The sequence below is a fragment of the Narcine bancroftii genome, chromosome 13 (assembly GCF_036971445.1).
Source record: "Narcine bancroftii isolate sNarBan1 chromosome 13, sNarBan1.hap1, whole genome shotgun sequence".
NCBI lineage: Eukaryota > Metazoa > Chordata > Chondrichthyes > Torpediniformes > Narcinidae > Narcine > Narcine bancroftii.
Window position 1 is genome coordinate 36228707 of NC_091481.1, and position 17163 is coordinate 36245869.

General features: G+C 37.2%; 1 protein-coding gene across 6 annotated transcripts in view; it reads right to left on the reverse strand.

Moving 5' to 3' along the window:
- Nucleotides 1-17163, reverse strand: part of cep83 (centrosomal protein 83) — an 82492-nt gene that overhangs the window by 41481 nt on the left and 23848 nt on the right. The gene's annotated exons all lie outside the window — the stretch shown is intronic.

Sequence of the window (17163 nt, forward strand, 5' to 3'; positions counted from 1 at the left end):
GCAACATCTTTGTCTGAATATGATTATGACCAATTCAACCTTGTTTTTAGTACTCACATGTTGAGCCTCACCATTGTCTAGACTGGAATGTTCATGTGTTTATATTCCTGGAATTAGTTGTGTCAGTGTCGACCAGCAGGACAGAACTTTGGCTCATTGGTTGTGGGACCTGCTGAGCTGTTAATGGCAATGCTGAGTTCACTGTTATTTTTTGTATGTCTGAGTTGTTGCTGAAACACACAGGCCATTTCGGCCCACAAGCCCGTGCCGACCGATTTACACCCCCATTAACCTACGGTTGCTGAGACCTGCATCAAATAGTGGTGAATGATGCCAGGCCATGAGGTACTAGATTGTGGTGGTGATCATTTCTTTTGGTCTGTATATCCAGTTATGAGTTGTCAGATTAGTTCTGAACTTATCTTGTTTGACATGATTGTAGTGATATACAATGCAACAAGTTCTTGGTGCAAAAACATAAATTTATCTCCTCTAACGATACTGGGTTTGATACAAACAGATGAGAAAGGAAAAGGACATGCAGGTCTATTTTTTTGATAGTTTGAGATATTTATTGTCATGTAAGAGTACAGAACATAATATTACACAAAATTGACTTCTGTCTGCCCTCAGGCAGTGCTGTCCGCTGCCCCTTACAGTAGGGAGAAAGAGAAAAATCCCTGCAGAGTGCGCTGAGTGTTTGTGGATTTGCCTCCAGTCCTCCTGCAGTCGCACAGACTCCTGTTCGATTCTTCAGCAATCCAAGCTCCAGATCCAAACCTCCACCACTATCAGGAAGCTCTTCGTGCCCTCAGCACCTTCTTGAATCCCAGCTTCAATACCTGGTTCCCATCAGCCAGTCTTCAGCAGCCAGTGGGGGTCCCCCAACTGCAAGTCGCCCAGATCAGGTGTGGATCCCTCAGCTGCTAAGCCCTTCACTAACCAGTCACCTTCCCTGTAGGGACATCTCTTCTGTTTCTCCTTCTCAACAGGGTGGGGGGATGAGGGGGGTTGTTCTTTCCATTTCTGGTGCCCTGCACCAGTCTGCTGCTCCCTGGAGTCTCTTCGTGGCCGCAGCCGAGCAAAGGCACCACCATCTTTTGCAGAATTTTACTTACAAACAACTTCGGCTCCTCTTACAGGCTGTTTAAAGCCTGTATGGTGCAACCGTCAATAGGACCAGGCGGTTGAACCCTTTGGAGCAACGCTGTGCCTCTGCTCTCTTGGGTCTGTACCAGAAACAGCAGAGCTGTTACAGCAGCTCCAGCAGTGCCCCCACCCCACCCCCAACACGCTATCAGTCACATACTATTGTAATATCCCTCTCAGGATATAAACACAAGCAATGCTGGCGTTTGCTGATTATCACCAACTGCTACCTAAAGGGGCAGATAAGAGGATTGGTTGTTCTGGGGTCACACAGGGACTGGAAAGACAGGCCATTTTCTTTCCTTGAAGGAAGATGACGAGTGAACCAAATGTATTTTCTCTACCATCAAGTCGTTAACTGTTCATAGTTACTTAGGCTGACATCTGTTTCAATTACAAAAGCTGTAATTTAGTTACATTAACAAATTCCTCAGCTGGCATCATGGAAAGCATGTCCCAGAATCAATTGTTCAAGAGTCTGGCTACTAGACCACCTCGATGCCACTTACTCCAGGACTAGGCCAGCTCAGTTGCTAGTGGTGCTCTGTTGCAACTTTTGGTGATAAAAAACTGAAGACAAACTCTGTATGCTTTTCACGACACTGGCACAGACAATAGGAGCAGCAGTAGCTAGTCACCCTTTGTGCCTGCTCCATCATTCAACGGGATCATGGTCAATCATCTACTACAGTACCCTTCTGCACAAATCAAGAGTGCATTCTCTGGTAAAGAATTTCACAGGTCTGCCAACCCTGCGTTCAAAAAAAAGGCTACAAGTTTTGGAGCTGTGGCCCCTGGTTTTGAATTGCAGCCATTCAGCACATTTTCTTTCTGCTCCAGTTTAGATTTAGGTTTAGATTTAGACATACAGGCCATTTCGGCCCACAAACCCGGGCTGACCAATTTACACCCCCATTAACCTACGGTTAGTTTCGAATGGTGGGAGGAAAAACTGGAGCCCCCAGGGAAAACCCACTCAGACATGGGGAGAATGTACAAACTCCTTATAGACAGCACGGGATTTTAACCCCTGTCCTGATTACTGGCACTGTAAAGGCATTGCTCTAACTGCTAAGCCAACCGTGCCATCTATTTTGTTCTGTTAGAATTATATTGGTTACCACGAGATCCATGTCATTCTTCTAAACATCAGTCCTGCTATCCCAGGAGGCAGTCCAGTAAACTTCACTGCACGATATCCTTGCCTTGGAGGAGTTTACTTCCAGTAAACTTCACTGCACTTCCTCCAAGGCAAGGATATCGTGCCTCAGAAAAAGAGATCAAAAAGTCCAAGGTCATGTCAAGACTCCTTACTCCTGCACTCAAGTCTTCTTGTAATGAAGACCAACATACCAATTGCTTTCCTAACTGCTCATGGAGTTAAACAAGAAAGTATGCAGATGCTGGGGCCAAGTGCAATTCATAAACATACTGTTGACTCACAGCAGGTAACCAATATTTCAGGCCTTGGCCCTTCGTCAAGTAGATTGACCCAAAATGTCTGTTACCCTTCACTTCCTATGGATGTTGTGAGACCTGCTAAGTTCCTCAAGCATTGCAACTAAATGCTTGTTTTTAGTGACAAGTATCAAAGGACTCATTGCATCTTCCCTTTTTCCAATCAATCACCTGTTAGATGTCCAGGGTCAATGCTGAGGACTTCAAGGATTACTCTTATTCAGCTCTACACCACAATCCCTTCTTTCTTATTTATCCACCTGTCTGGTGGAACAACACTTAGCCAGAGATTGTGATGTCTAGGGTTTCTCTCCAACCCATCTCCCCTTTCTCCCCCCCACCCCACTAAATCGACATGGTCTACCAGGATCATTGAGGACTCCTAACACCTCGCACACAGCATTTTTCAGCTGCTCCTGTCGGGAAAGAGATACAGAAGTATCAGAGCCATTTCACCAGGCTGAGAAACAGCTTCTTACCACAGGCAGTGAGGCTCCTGAACAATTAATGAATTTGTTATGAGCCCAGAGGACCCCAAAACCCAGCAACAATAGCTATTCATCAAGACAAATGGTTATTTAAACAAAAGTTGCTTTTAATTATCTTTAAACATGAAAATAGAATCACACTTTAACTTAACACTATTGACTTATCTATCCTAACTTAACCCCTTTCTAATTCTAAGCGCACGTATATATAATGTGTGTGTAAGTTCAGAAAAGTTCTTTGGTTCACAGTCCAATCTCACTTCTCATTCCTCCAGGTTCACTGGTTGCAGGCAATTCTTATACTGTGCACAGAATTTAACATTTATAAAGTTCACCAGGCTTTGGTGCTTGAAAAGTTCATGGTTACAACTCAGGAAGGTTCTTGTCGGTTTTCAGAGAGTGATTTGTTGTTCAAGGACATCCACAACTGATTCCTTTTTAATCAGCCACTCCAGTATCTTGCTGATGAAACTTGCCCCCTCACCACAGAGTTCCTTCTTGTTTCTCTTATTCCAAGTGAAACATTAGACAGTCAATCCTCTCCTCTTGTATGAACCACAAGAGCTTTGACCAGGCTGAACTAAGCACTCACAACCCGTCTTCCAAATGGGGTTTTCCACAAGCTTGCCAGCTTGTCCAGTTCCAGTCCCTGCTGCTGTTGCTGGCTGAAACACTGTAGAACTGAGCTGTGTGTATGTCTCTCTCTCTCTGAGAGAAAGTCTGTTTTACTCTCTCTGCTTGCAAAACCACACGACCCTCTTAGAACAGCACATTCCCCTTCAGATTGTCTACAGCTACAACAAGCTCTTTCATCTGTTGCCTTTTGTAAACAAGAATCCATTAGTGAAGTTTCTTGGGCACTCTACAAAGCTTTTCCAAAGGCTGTGGGGCCGATATGTCTAGCATGAGCAGAGCTACAGTATTTTAAATAAGATCTGTTTTAAAGTGTTTGTATATAACCTACACTAACAAACCCTGCCCCAATTTATTTCCCCAAAACATATCTATATACTGACACAAATTGCTCATACAAAACCTGAGACTCTACTAGTTATTAACAATATTTATTTATTTTTGTATATGCATACATGTACTACATATGTATTGTTTGAATGTATATTTTCATGTTTTTGCACTGAGGACCAGAGAAGATTGTTTCATCGTGTGGTACTTGTACAATCAGATGATAATGAACTTGAATGGTTTTGGTATGTTATCTATTATGATTAAATAGGCTAACTAAGCTATGCAACCACTTTCTCAATTTAGACACTATGTTTGTGAAAAGGAATTTACAAGGTCCATAGGAATATGAACAAATTTAGTGCCTAGGTTGATATTGTCTGTCCACTTTCATTCTTTTCCTATTTTAATATAGCAGCCTGATACATCTAAAATGCCTTGCTCAGCATTTCAGATGTCAGCTTATAGTGAACCACATTGCTCTGCTTCTTGATGTAAAAGTGTCTCACCCATTAACATTCTGATTTCTATCCCCATTGACTGTGGCTTTGACTGTCCCCAAAACTCTCTCCATTCTGACTCACTGACTGCATGGCCTCATGGCCCACAGGAATTCCTGTTTTATCCAGAGATCAAGCTGTTTCAAGGCCTGTTTTACTGCACTGCACTGAAAGCCTTGGCTTCATTTACAATTTCAATTGCATTTGGGGTTTTTGTATGCACTGGCTCTCTTCATAATACTAATTTCCTTCCTGGTTGAGACAATTTCAAGGCCAATGTCTTTACACTTCCTCTCCACCAAACCCCTACAAACTCCAAAATTAACAATTCTACCATAAAAAAACTCATTTTTTAAAATGATGGTTAAAGAGAAAGAACACTTGATTCAAAATACAGTAAAATCCTCAGTATCCAGCACTCATGGGGATCACAGATGCTAGAAATGGGAATTTTCTGCTTGACTGTGACTCACTCTTCCAATGTCTAACTTCTACATCTGCATTAAGAATACACCGTTTAAAAGACTAAAAGTGCAAAATGTAAAGTATTTTTTTTAAATCATATTGTTGTCTTTAATTATGTGAAGTTCACTTTAATCAAGTAATTCCTGTAATGTACAAAATTTAAATTTAAATTCAAACTATGATTAACCCCACCTTCCCCAGTTTACAGATAAAGCCTTACTAATATTCTTTTTTTTTTAAACTTTATTTAGTCATTCAAAAAACAAATACATAACATATACAACAATTAGCCATAAACATGAACGTTATTTTTTTATATATATATATATATATATATATAAAAAAAGAACCCCTCCCCCCTTCAGCCAACTCTCCTAAGGAGAGCCATAAAGAAAGAAAAAGGATAAAAATTAAATAAAAATTAAATATACATATACATATTTCAATATAAATTGAAATGTAAATATTCTGAGTATAACAACCACGTATTAATAAAAAAAATTATAATTATCATGCAAAACATACGTAATTTTTTCCATTATTAAACAATATTTCATCTCATTATGCCATCTATTAATATCAATCATATTTGTATTTTCCACGTACTAGCAATACATTTTTTCACTACGGATAAAGCTAAATATACAAAATCAAGCTGAAACTTATCTAATCCCAAGCCTTTCAGAGGTTGCAAACTACCCAATAAAAATAGTCGGATCTAAAAGTATTTTAATCTTATACAGGTATTCTAAAAACAATTGAATTTTCTTCCAAAAAGATTGTATATGTATACATGACCAAACAGCATGAAAAAAAGTTCCAACAGAATTACCACATCGAAACCACAAATCTGATTCATGAAAACCAGACTTTTTAAATTTTTCAGGTGTTAAGTATAATTGATGTAAAAAATTATAGTTAATCATTGCATAACGTGTATTTATCAATCTAGTTACACTATCATAACAGATATCTAACCAATCATCCTCAGAAAAAATAAAACCAGTATCCGCTTCCCATTTACTTTTAGATCTATCCCAACCCTTTTTATCCATACCATCCTGTAATATTTGATACATAGATGAAATATAACCCTTCTCTGGTACCTTCATAAGTCTCAAATTTAGTCATTTCAGGTAAAATCATATCTCTACCAAACATTCGTTTTACCAAAGATCGAATTTGATAATAGAGAAACAAAGAGTTCTTATCAATACCAAAACTGTCCCTTATCTGATTAAAAGATAAAAATTTACCATCTTTAAAACAATCTCCCAAATTTTTCACACCTTTAAATCTCCAATGCAATAAACTTTGATTATGTATTGAAAAATAAATAAGTTGATTATTATACAACGGAGTCAAAGCCGATAATTCACCCCTAGAGCTATCATTTTATGTTTCTTTATCCATAACTTAATTGGATGTTTTAGTATAGGCACATTATACTGCTGTAACAAATTAATATTTCATCTGAACAAAAATTGATATATTTCAAGTGTAGAAATATTTGCCATCTCAATTTTGGCCCAACTAGGAGGCCGTACCAAATCCATCAATGAACTAATAAATTTAAGTTGGGCTGCTTCATAATAATTTTGAAAATGTGGTAAACGTAATCCCCCTAACTCATATTTCCAAGTTAATTTATTCAAAGCTACTCTCGAAAATTTACCTCTCCATAAAAACTCCCTAACCATTTTATTAAATCTCGAAAAAAAAAATATTATCAAGTAAATACGGAATAGATTGAAACAAATATTGCATACGTGGAAAATTATTCATCTTAATTGTATTTATCCTACCCAATAAATTAATAGGTAAATCTTTCCATTTAATCAAATCAGTTTTAATTTTTTTTATTAACGGAACATAATTTAATTTATATAAAGATTGATAATTAACATTCAAAATTATACCCAAATATTTAATTCGATCAGTCCATTTCAAATTAATAATATTCTTATAAACTGAATAATCTCCTTCATTTACCGGTAATATTTCACTTTTTTCCCAATTAACTTTATATTCAGAAAGACATCCATATTGTATTAAACACTCCTTCAAGTGCAAAAGTGACTGAACTGGGTTTGTTAAATACACCAAAACATCATCAGCAAATAAATTAATTTTATACTCCTCATCTAAAACTTTCATACCTTGTATCTGTGTATTTTGTCTTATCAGCTGTGCTAAAGGTTCAATCACTAACGCAAACAAAGCTGGTGATAAAGGACAACCTTGACTGGTTGATCGAGTCAATTTAAAAGGTTCCAAAATCAAACCATTTGTCAATACTCTAGCTACCGATTTACTATATAGAGCCTTAATCCAACCAATAAAGAAAGGACCAAACTTAAATTTCTCCAAAACTTTAAACAAAAAAGTCCATTCAACTCTATCAAATGCTTTTTCTGCATCTAAAGATATCACCATTGGGTGATCTGAAGATTATCGAAATCTATTAATCAAACTAATCATGCGCAGAATATTATCTGAAGCATATCTATTCTTTATAAAACCTGTTTGATCCATATGAATCAACTTAGGTAAAAATTTAGCCAATCTATTCGCTAATATTTTAGCTATTATTTTATAATCTACATTCAACAACGAAATTGGTCTATATGAAGATACTTTCAAAGGATCTCTATCTTTTTTTGGGATTACTGTAATTAAAGCACTAGAACAAGACTCAGGTAATTCATAATGTTCTCCAACTTGATGTAATACATCCCCAAATACTGTAGATAAATCATCATAAAAAATTTTATAAAATTCAACCGAAAATCCATCATCACCAGGCAATTTACTGTTTGGCATTTCCATCATAGCCATTTTAATTTCCGAATCAGTAAGTGGTTCTTGTAACTCCTGTATATCTGCATCCTCTAATATCGGTAAATTCAACTGTGATTAAAAAAATCAATCGATCCAGTTTCTTGTTTTCCTTCAGATGTATATAACTTTTTATAAAATGAACAAAATTCATAATTAATCTCACGAGGTTTATAAGCAATAAGAGAATTCCGTCTAACAGCATTAATAGTCCTTGAAATCTGTTCTTTCTTTAATTGCCACGCCAATACCTTATGTGCTTTCTCTCCCCATTCATAATACCGTTGTTTAGTCCTATTAATCACACATTCAAATTGATAAGATTGCAAAGTATTATATTCCAATTTCAACCTAGATAATTCTATTTTCTGATCTTCTGTAGCATCTTTCTGGAATTCCTTTTCTAACTCATCAATCTGTTTCTCTAATTCAAGACTCTGATTTAATCGATTCTTTTTTATTTTAGAAGTATAACTAATTATTTGTCCTCTCAAATAAGCTTTCATAGCATCCCATAATACAAACTTACTTTGAACAGAATTAGAATTTTCTTTCAAAAAAAATTAATTTGTTTTTTAAAAAAATCAATAAATTCCGTATTTTTTAACAACATTGTATTAAACCTCCAACGATAGGCCACTTGAATTTTCTCAGAAGTTGCATATGTAAAATATAACAGAGAATGATCTGAAATCACCCTACTTTTATATTCCGCTTGTTGTATTTTCCCTTGTAAATGTGCTGATACTAAAAAGTCAATCCTTGAAAACGATTCATGTCTAGATGAATAAAAGGAGAAATCTTTCTCTGTCGGATTAAGATGTCTCCAAATATCTACTAAATTAAGATCTTTCATCAATACTTGAACCTGAACTGACATCTTAGATTTCTTAACTTTCTTCGGAGATTTATCTAATAAAGGATCCAAAACAATTAAAATCACCACCAACTAAAATATTATCATTAGCCTGACCCAAACATAAAAATGCATCTGAAATAAATATTTCATCATCTGCGTTTGGGGCATAAATATTAAGTAAAGTCCAAAATTCACTAAAAACCTTACAATTCAATTTAAGAATACATCCTGCCTTTTCCTCCATTGATTGTAATTCAAAAGATAAATTTTTATGTATCAAAATTGCTACGCCTTTAGCCCTAGAATTAAATGAAGAATATACATGCCCAACCCAGTCCCTCTTTAATTTCATACTTTCCTTCACATTCAAATGTGTTTCTTGTAAAAAAGCAACATCAATTTTCATTTTCTTAATATACGCCAAGACTCGCTTACGCTTGATCGGACTGTTTAAACCTCGAACATTAAAAGTAGCAAACCTCAACTGACATACCTACTATAATTACTAAATACCAATAATATCTTCATATGAAAACTCAAATCAACGTATATAGGCCCTCCAATAGGAGAAAAAAAATCACAAATTAAAAGCTAACTAAAATGAAAATTAAAAAAAATAAAGAAAAAAAGGAACCCCCCCCCCCAAAAAAACTACCAAAATTGTAGTAATCCCTAAACAAAAATTGGGTGTGGGTCACCCACCAGTGGCTGATGACTAGTAAAGTACTTACAGCAAATCTCTCCCTCCCCAGCCAAACAATGAATAACATCAAAATATCCTAATAACAAAAAAAATAGAATAAGAAAAAGAAAATTCTTCTTTTCATCCAAGAAATTCCAATCTCGAAGATCCCATTTCAGAAGAAGTTGGATTCTTTCCATTCCCATTTTTCCCATTTCTGCTATTTCTTCCGTTTCCAGAACAACCAGATTTTTCTTTAGGAGACAATGGTGGACTACGTCTTTGTCCTCTTATATCTGGCAATGAATCAGCAAAAATCATTGCTTCACGATCATTCTCAAAAAACTGAAATTGATAGTCTCCATAAAACACCTTCAACACTGCCTTGTAGCGAAAAGTAGACTTATAACCTTTACGCCACAAAACTTCTTTAACTGGATTAAATCGACGTTGACATTGAATGACCTCTTGACTCAAATCAGAATAAAAAACCCTGCTATTCTAAATCAATAACGGAGTTTGTCGTTGTCTCGCATTTTGCACTGCTCGTCGAAGTATTGCTTCTCTGTCCAAATAATTCAAACATCGAATTGTTACCGGTCTCGGTGGTTGACCAGCTAAGGGTGTTCTTCTTAAAGCTCTATGGGCTCTTTCCAGTACCAAGCCTCCAGGAAAAAATTCTTGCCCTAATACTTGTGGGATCCAGTCTTTAAAAAAATGAAGAGGATTATGTCCTTCTATACCTTCTGGGAAACCAACGATTTTCACATTATTCCTTCTACTTTGATTCTCCAAGTAGTCTATTTTCCTCTCTAACTCCTTCTCGCGTTCTCCTAATTCTATGACTGATTTTTCAACCTTCAACACTTTTTCTGTGTTAGAAGCCACTTATTGTTCACAGTCCAAAAAAGCAGTCTGAAATTTTTTAAATTCTTCATAAGATGCATCCACACGTGCTTTAACTGTATTCAATTCTGAACTTATACTAGCATTCATTTGAACCATCTCATTCATTAGAGGTTGAATGACTTGCATTTAATTGCATACACTGTAAATCAGAAAAGCTCAGCCCTGCTTTCCCTGACGTAGTGGCAGAACCAGGTAACTGCAGCTCCTGCTGCAACTCAACAAAAGGCATTTTAGAAGTTTTACGCGGGTCTGGACTCCCAGCGACAGCACCTCGACTTCCTCAGGGGGTCGCCGGTGGTCTCCCCCTGCATCTCGTTGTTTTTTTCACAAAATCACGAAGGAAAGCGATATCTTCAGGTTGAAATGCTTCCTGGTGCATCTCCAACAATGGAGTCGTTTTCCTGCATGCTCCCTCCGTTAAAATCGAAAGGCTTTCCAAATTGGGATCCACTTCTTGGGAACACGCACCTTCTTCCAGAGAACAGGTAATTCCAGCGCCATCCTTCACTTGGTGAGTAGTAGACATTTTTTTTCAGCTCCCACAGGCAGTCTTTGAGGTTTAGACACAGAAGAAATTAAACCTGAAGCTGTATCAAGTCGTCTAGGCCCCAAATCTTCAGCACTTCGAAAATGTAACTTCTTCACTTGGGTTTAATCTTTTTACCATTAATGGCCATAATAGTTCCTTAATACTTTAAACTAAAATTTAAAAAGTTTAAACTTGAAAACAAAGGGTTAAAAAACGGGTACTCAAAAGTCTGGCCAGAGAGGTCGAGATTACACGTCTAGAGAGACACTTTGGGAGAGTCGCATCACGTCTTCATCCTGCGCGCAGCCATTTCATTCTAACACAACTTTGTTGAAACTTTATTCAGACAACTACTGCAGTCAGGGCACAACTGGGATACTCTGCTGGCTGAATGTTTACTCCCATCAATTTTTTTTAATGTTATTTATTAGTATCTTACATTTCAAATTAGCTTGCAATATCATTACATAGTAGATATTAAATAATTTTCAATTTTATTCCCCCACCTCCACTAACCCCTGCAGATAGAAAAAATAAGAAAGAAAGAACGCATTCATAGTAATACTTATAATTACATTAATAATATAATATAAATACTATATTTTCGAGGAGGGAGTTGGATTAGAAGGTCTGGATTAATCTATATCCGTAAATCTCCTATAAGGCTCCCAAATTTGACAAAATTTGTCATAATCATCTCTCATGTTATGTAATTTTTTTCGAAAGGGAGACCATGTTTTATTTCATAAAAACATTCTTCTATTTTTACATCACTTTCCATTTTCCATGTTATACCTACACACTTTCTCACTACTGCTGTTACTAAACTAAAAAATCTTTTTGTATTTGTCTAACTCCAACTTAATGTCTTTATCATATATATTACCCAACAAAAAGATTCCCGGATGTAATTTAACCTTTACTTTTAATATCGTCTCTAACACAGCACATAATTCTTTCCAAAAATCTTTTACCTTTTCACACAACCATGCTGAGTGCAAGAAATTACCAACCTCTTTTTTACATCTAAAACATTGAGTAGAAAAATTTGGGTTAAATTTATTCAATTGGTACATTCGATGTAAAAAAAATGTTATCTAACATTAATTGTATTAGTTACACTGTCTCTACATAATTTCATCCATATTTCTTCTTGAATTTGTATATTTAATTCCTGCTCCCATTTCAATTTAGTTTTATACAGATTTTTTTCTCCTTTGTTTCTTGTAATTTAATGGTTATAAACCTTTAATAAAGTTATCTGTTATGACATATTTAAATGACTGTGCTCCTGGAGTCTCAAATCTGTTCCTATGTTCCTCTTCAAATATGATTGGAATTGATAATGTACAAATATTATATTTTGTGATATCCCATACTTCTCCTTTAATTGATCAAATGTCATGAAAATTGAGCCTCTAAAACAATCTCGAATTTTCTGTATACCTTTTTCATACCTAATGTCAAATAATAGACAATAGACAATAGGAACTGGAGTAGGCCCTTCGGCCCGTCGAGCCAGCACTGCCATTTTACAGATCATAGCTGATCACTACCATCAGTACCCCTTTCCAGCCTTATCCCCATAACCCTGAACTCCTTTGCCCACTAGTCTTATCTAACTCTCTTTTGAACATAATCAGCGAATCTGCCTCTACCACCCTCTGTGGCAGAGCATTCCACAGATTCACACTTCTCTGGGTAAAAAAATGTTTTCTCATCTCCGTCCTAAAGGGCCTACCCTGTATTCTTAAACTTTGCCCTCTAGTCCTCGTCTCCCCCATCATTGGGAACAAGTAATCCGACTTCACCCTGTCTATCCCCCTGATGATTTTGTATACCTCAATCATGTCCCCCCTCATCCTTCTAAACTCCATCGGATACAAGTCCAGTTTTTCTAGCCTTTCAGCATATGTCAACCCCGCCATCCCTGGAACTAACCTTGTAAATCTGCGCTGCACACCCTCTATAGCTAGTATGTCCTTCCTCAAAATTGGAGACCAGAACTGGACGCAATACTCCAGGTGGGGTCTCACCAGGGCCCTGTACAACTGCAGAAGGGCGTCTCTGTTCCTATACTCAATCCCCTCTTTATGAAAGCCAACATGCTATTAGCCTTCTTCACAGCTTTCTGAACCTGCATGCTAGTCTTCAGTGACCGGCGAACAAGTACTCCCAGATCCATTTGCTCCTCCCCACTCCCTAGCTTGTCTCCATTTAAATAATACTCAGCTTTCCTATTATTGCCCCCAAAATGGATAACCTCACATTTGCTTACATTGAACGTCATCTTCCATTCAGCAGCCCACTCCCCCAACCTGTCCAAGTCCCTCTGCATTTTTCTGACATCCTCCTCACACCCCACACCGCCACCCAGTTTCGTGTCATCTGCAAATTTGCTCAAGTTATTAATAATCCCCTAATCCAAATCATTTACATAAATTACAAACAACTGAGGATCCAATACCGATCCCTGCGGCACTCCACTCGTCACATCCTGCCATCCTGAAAAAGACCCGCTTACCCCAACCCTTTGTTTCCTATTTCTTAACCAATTTCCTATCCATGTCAGCACCTTACCTCCAATACCATGCTCCTTGATCTTGCCCACTAGTCTCCCGTGCGGTACCTTATCAAAGGCCTTCTGGAAGTCCAAATACACCACATCCACAGGCTCTCCCAAGCCAACCCTCTTTGTCACATCCTCAAAAAATTCCAGAAGGTTAGTCAAGCATGACTTACCCTTAAGGAATCCATGCTGACTAGCCCTTATACTATTATTTCTGCCTGTGTTCTGCTATTACTCCTTTTATGATAGACTCCAATATCTTCCCCACCCACCGATGTCAGGCTGACCGGTCTATAATTTTCCGTTTTCTACCTCCCTCCCTTCTTAAAAATCGGCACCACATCAGCCACTCTCCAATCCTCAGGGACCTCCCCCGAATCTATGGAACTTTGGAAAATGTCGACCAGTGCTTCCACAATTTCCATAGCAACTTCTTTAAGCACCCTGGGATGCAGCCCATCAGGCCCTGGGGATTTATCAGCCCTCAGTCCCAACAATTTACTCACAACCTCCTGTTTCTGGATCCGGATATCCATTAGATCCCCTACTTCCCCAGGAAAGTTCCCCAAGTCTCTCGACACCGCATGACCATTACCCCCTAACTGACCATAACCTATATCCTCCTTGGTGAAGACAGTTGCAAAGTATTTGTTAAATTCCTCAGCCATCTCCTTGTTTCCGGTAATAATTTCACCCTTTTCCATTCTTAATGGACCAATTTTGGACCAAACCAATTTCTTCCTCTTCACATATTTAAAAAAGCTTTTGCTATCCTCCATTATATTATTTGCTAATTTCCTCTCGTACTTAATTTTCCCCTCTCTTATGACTTTCTTAGTTACCCTCTGATGCTCTTTGAAGGTTTCCCAATCCTCTAACTTCCCACTCCGCTTCGCTATCCTATACTTACTCCCTTTGGATTTGATATTACACTTGATTTCATTAGTTAGCCACGGCTGCCATTTGCATCTCCTAGAGCCTTTCCTCCACTTTGGAATAAATTTGTCCTGAAACCTGTGAAAAATGTCCACAAATACCTGCCATTTTTGCCCAGGTGTCCTCCCAGCTAGTGTATCTTTCCATTTTATTTTGGCTAGCTCCTCCCTCATAGCTGCATAATTCCCTTTATTTAACTGCAGTACAGATGCTTCCGACTTCCTTTCTTTTTCCCTTTCTAATTGCAGCTCAAAAGCAACCATACCATGGTCACTATTCCCTAATGGCTCCCTTACATCGAGGTCACTTATTAACTCTGCGTCACTGCACAGCACCAAATCCAGAATCAACTTCCCCCTGGTAGGTTCCTCCACTAGCTGCTCCAAGAAAGTATCTCGTAGACATTCAATAAACAAATAAAGAATTATTCATTAAAAATGGAAGAAGTTGATTTTACCTTAAAGTCATTTGAGCCAACTGATAGTTCCTTATACCTCTTTCCACATGTATCCGTTCCATATTTGAAGCAAATGTTTTAAAATTGGTATTTTTTTTATACCTTTAAAAATTTCATAGTTCCATTTATACAAAACCAGTAATTTCCTCATCTCTTTGAATCACTTCAGCTAACAGTTCTATTGCCAATGCAAATAGAAATGGTGAAAGAGGGCAACCCCGCCTAGAAGACCTTTCTAATCTAATCAAGCTCAACACTTGACCATTTACTCTTACTTTTGCCTTTTGTTCACTATTGTCTCCGCTCCATCCTCAACATTCATTGGAGCGCTTTCATTCCTAACGTCGAAGTACTCGAGATGGCAGAGGTCGACAGCATCGAGTCCACGCTGCTGAAGATCCAGCTGCGCTGGGTGGGTCACGTCTCCAGAATGGAGGACCATCGCCTTCCCAAGATCGTGTTATATGGCGAGCTCTCCACTGGCCACCGTGACAGAGGTGCACCAAAGAAAAGGTACAAGGACTGCCTAAAGAAATCTCTTGGTGCCTGCCACATTGACCACTGCCAGTGGGCTGATATCGCCTCAAACCGTGCATCTTGGCGCCTCACAGTTTGGCGGGCAGCAACCTCCTTTGAAGAAGACCGCAGAGCCCACCTCACTGACAAAAGGCAAAGGAGGAAAAACCCAACACCCAACCCCAACCAACCAATTTTCCCCTGCAACCGCTGCAACCGTGTCTGCCTGTCCGGACTTGTCAGCCACAAATGAGCCTGCAGCTGACGTGGACATTTACCCCCTCCTTAAATCTTCGTCCGCGAAGCCAAGCCAAAGAAAGAAATATCTCAAGAAATCCAAACTTATAAAACACTTTAAATAAAAAGTCCAATTCTAATCTATCAAATGCTTTTTCTGCTTCTTTTTGAGCTACATTTATCAAACTTAAAAATCTCAATATATTATCAGCCGTCTTTCTTTTTGTAATAAACTCATCTGGTCCATATTGATTCATTTTGGAAGTATTTTAACCAAACGATTGACCCTCAATTTGGACACAATTTTATAATCTACATTTATCAAAGATATTGGTCTATATGAAGCTCTTTGTAGTGGGCCTTTCCCTTTATTTGGTATTACCATTATCAATGCCATCTTAAAAGATTCTGGTACATCATTTACTTCTCTCATTTGATCTAATATCCCTTTAAAAATTGGCACCAACAATTCCTTAAATTCCTTATAAAATTCCACTGGGAAAGCATCTACTCCTGGCACTTTATTATTTTGCAATGTTTTCAAAATATCTTCTGCAAAGGAATTAGATAATTTTTTCTTCTCCTCTTCACACAAATTTGGTAATTGAACTTGTTGCAAATATTGCTCAATTTTAATTTCATCTTGTTTTAACTCAGACTTGTATAATTTCTCAGAAAACACTCTAAAATTTTCATTTATTTCCTTAAACATAAACCATCTGGCCATTTTTGTCTTTCATTGTTATTAAAGTCCTAGATACCTGTTCTTTCTTTAACTGCCAAGCCAACACCTTGTGAGCACTTTCTCACAATACCTTTGTTTAGTTCGCATATATCTCTTTCAACTCTATATCTTTGTATCATATTCAGCTTGACCTTTTTTGTTTCCATTAATTTCCTCTTTTCCACATTTAGACTAATTTGTATGGTTTTCTCCAAATCAGTTATTTCTTTTTCTAATTGATCGATTTCTTTTAAATTTACCGTATAACTAATTATTTGTCCTCTTAATTATGCCTTTAAAGTATCGCATATAACAAATTTATTCTTTACCGAATGTTATTTTCCATAAAAAACTTAATTTGTTTTCTTACAAAATCACAAAAATCTTTCCTTTTGAACAATACCTTATTTAATCTCCAACTATATCCATTAACTTTTTCTTCTTCATATACTATTGACAATAATAAAGGAGAATGGTCTGAGATAGTATGTGCCAGATATTCCACTTGTTGAACTCTGGATTGAACTTGAGCTGCCAGTAAAAAACATGTCAATTCATAAATATGTCTTATGGCAAAAGGAATAAAATGAATAAACTCTATCATTCATATGCATTTTTCTCCAAATATCCATCAGTCCCATTTCTACCATTAGTTCTTTTACTTTTTTACTTTACTATCTCCTGTATATTTTCTCGATCTGTCTGTTTTCGAATTTAATGTCAAATTAAAATCTCCTCCCATCAAAATCTTACCACTGCCATTTGACAGTTTCATAAAAATGTCTTGCAAAAATGTATTATCTTCTACATTTGGAGCATATAAATTCAGCAAAGTCTAATCTTCTGAGTATAGTTGACATTCTACTGTAATGTACCTTCCTGCT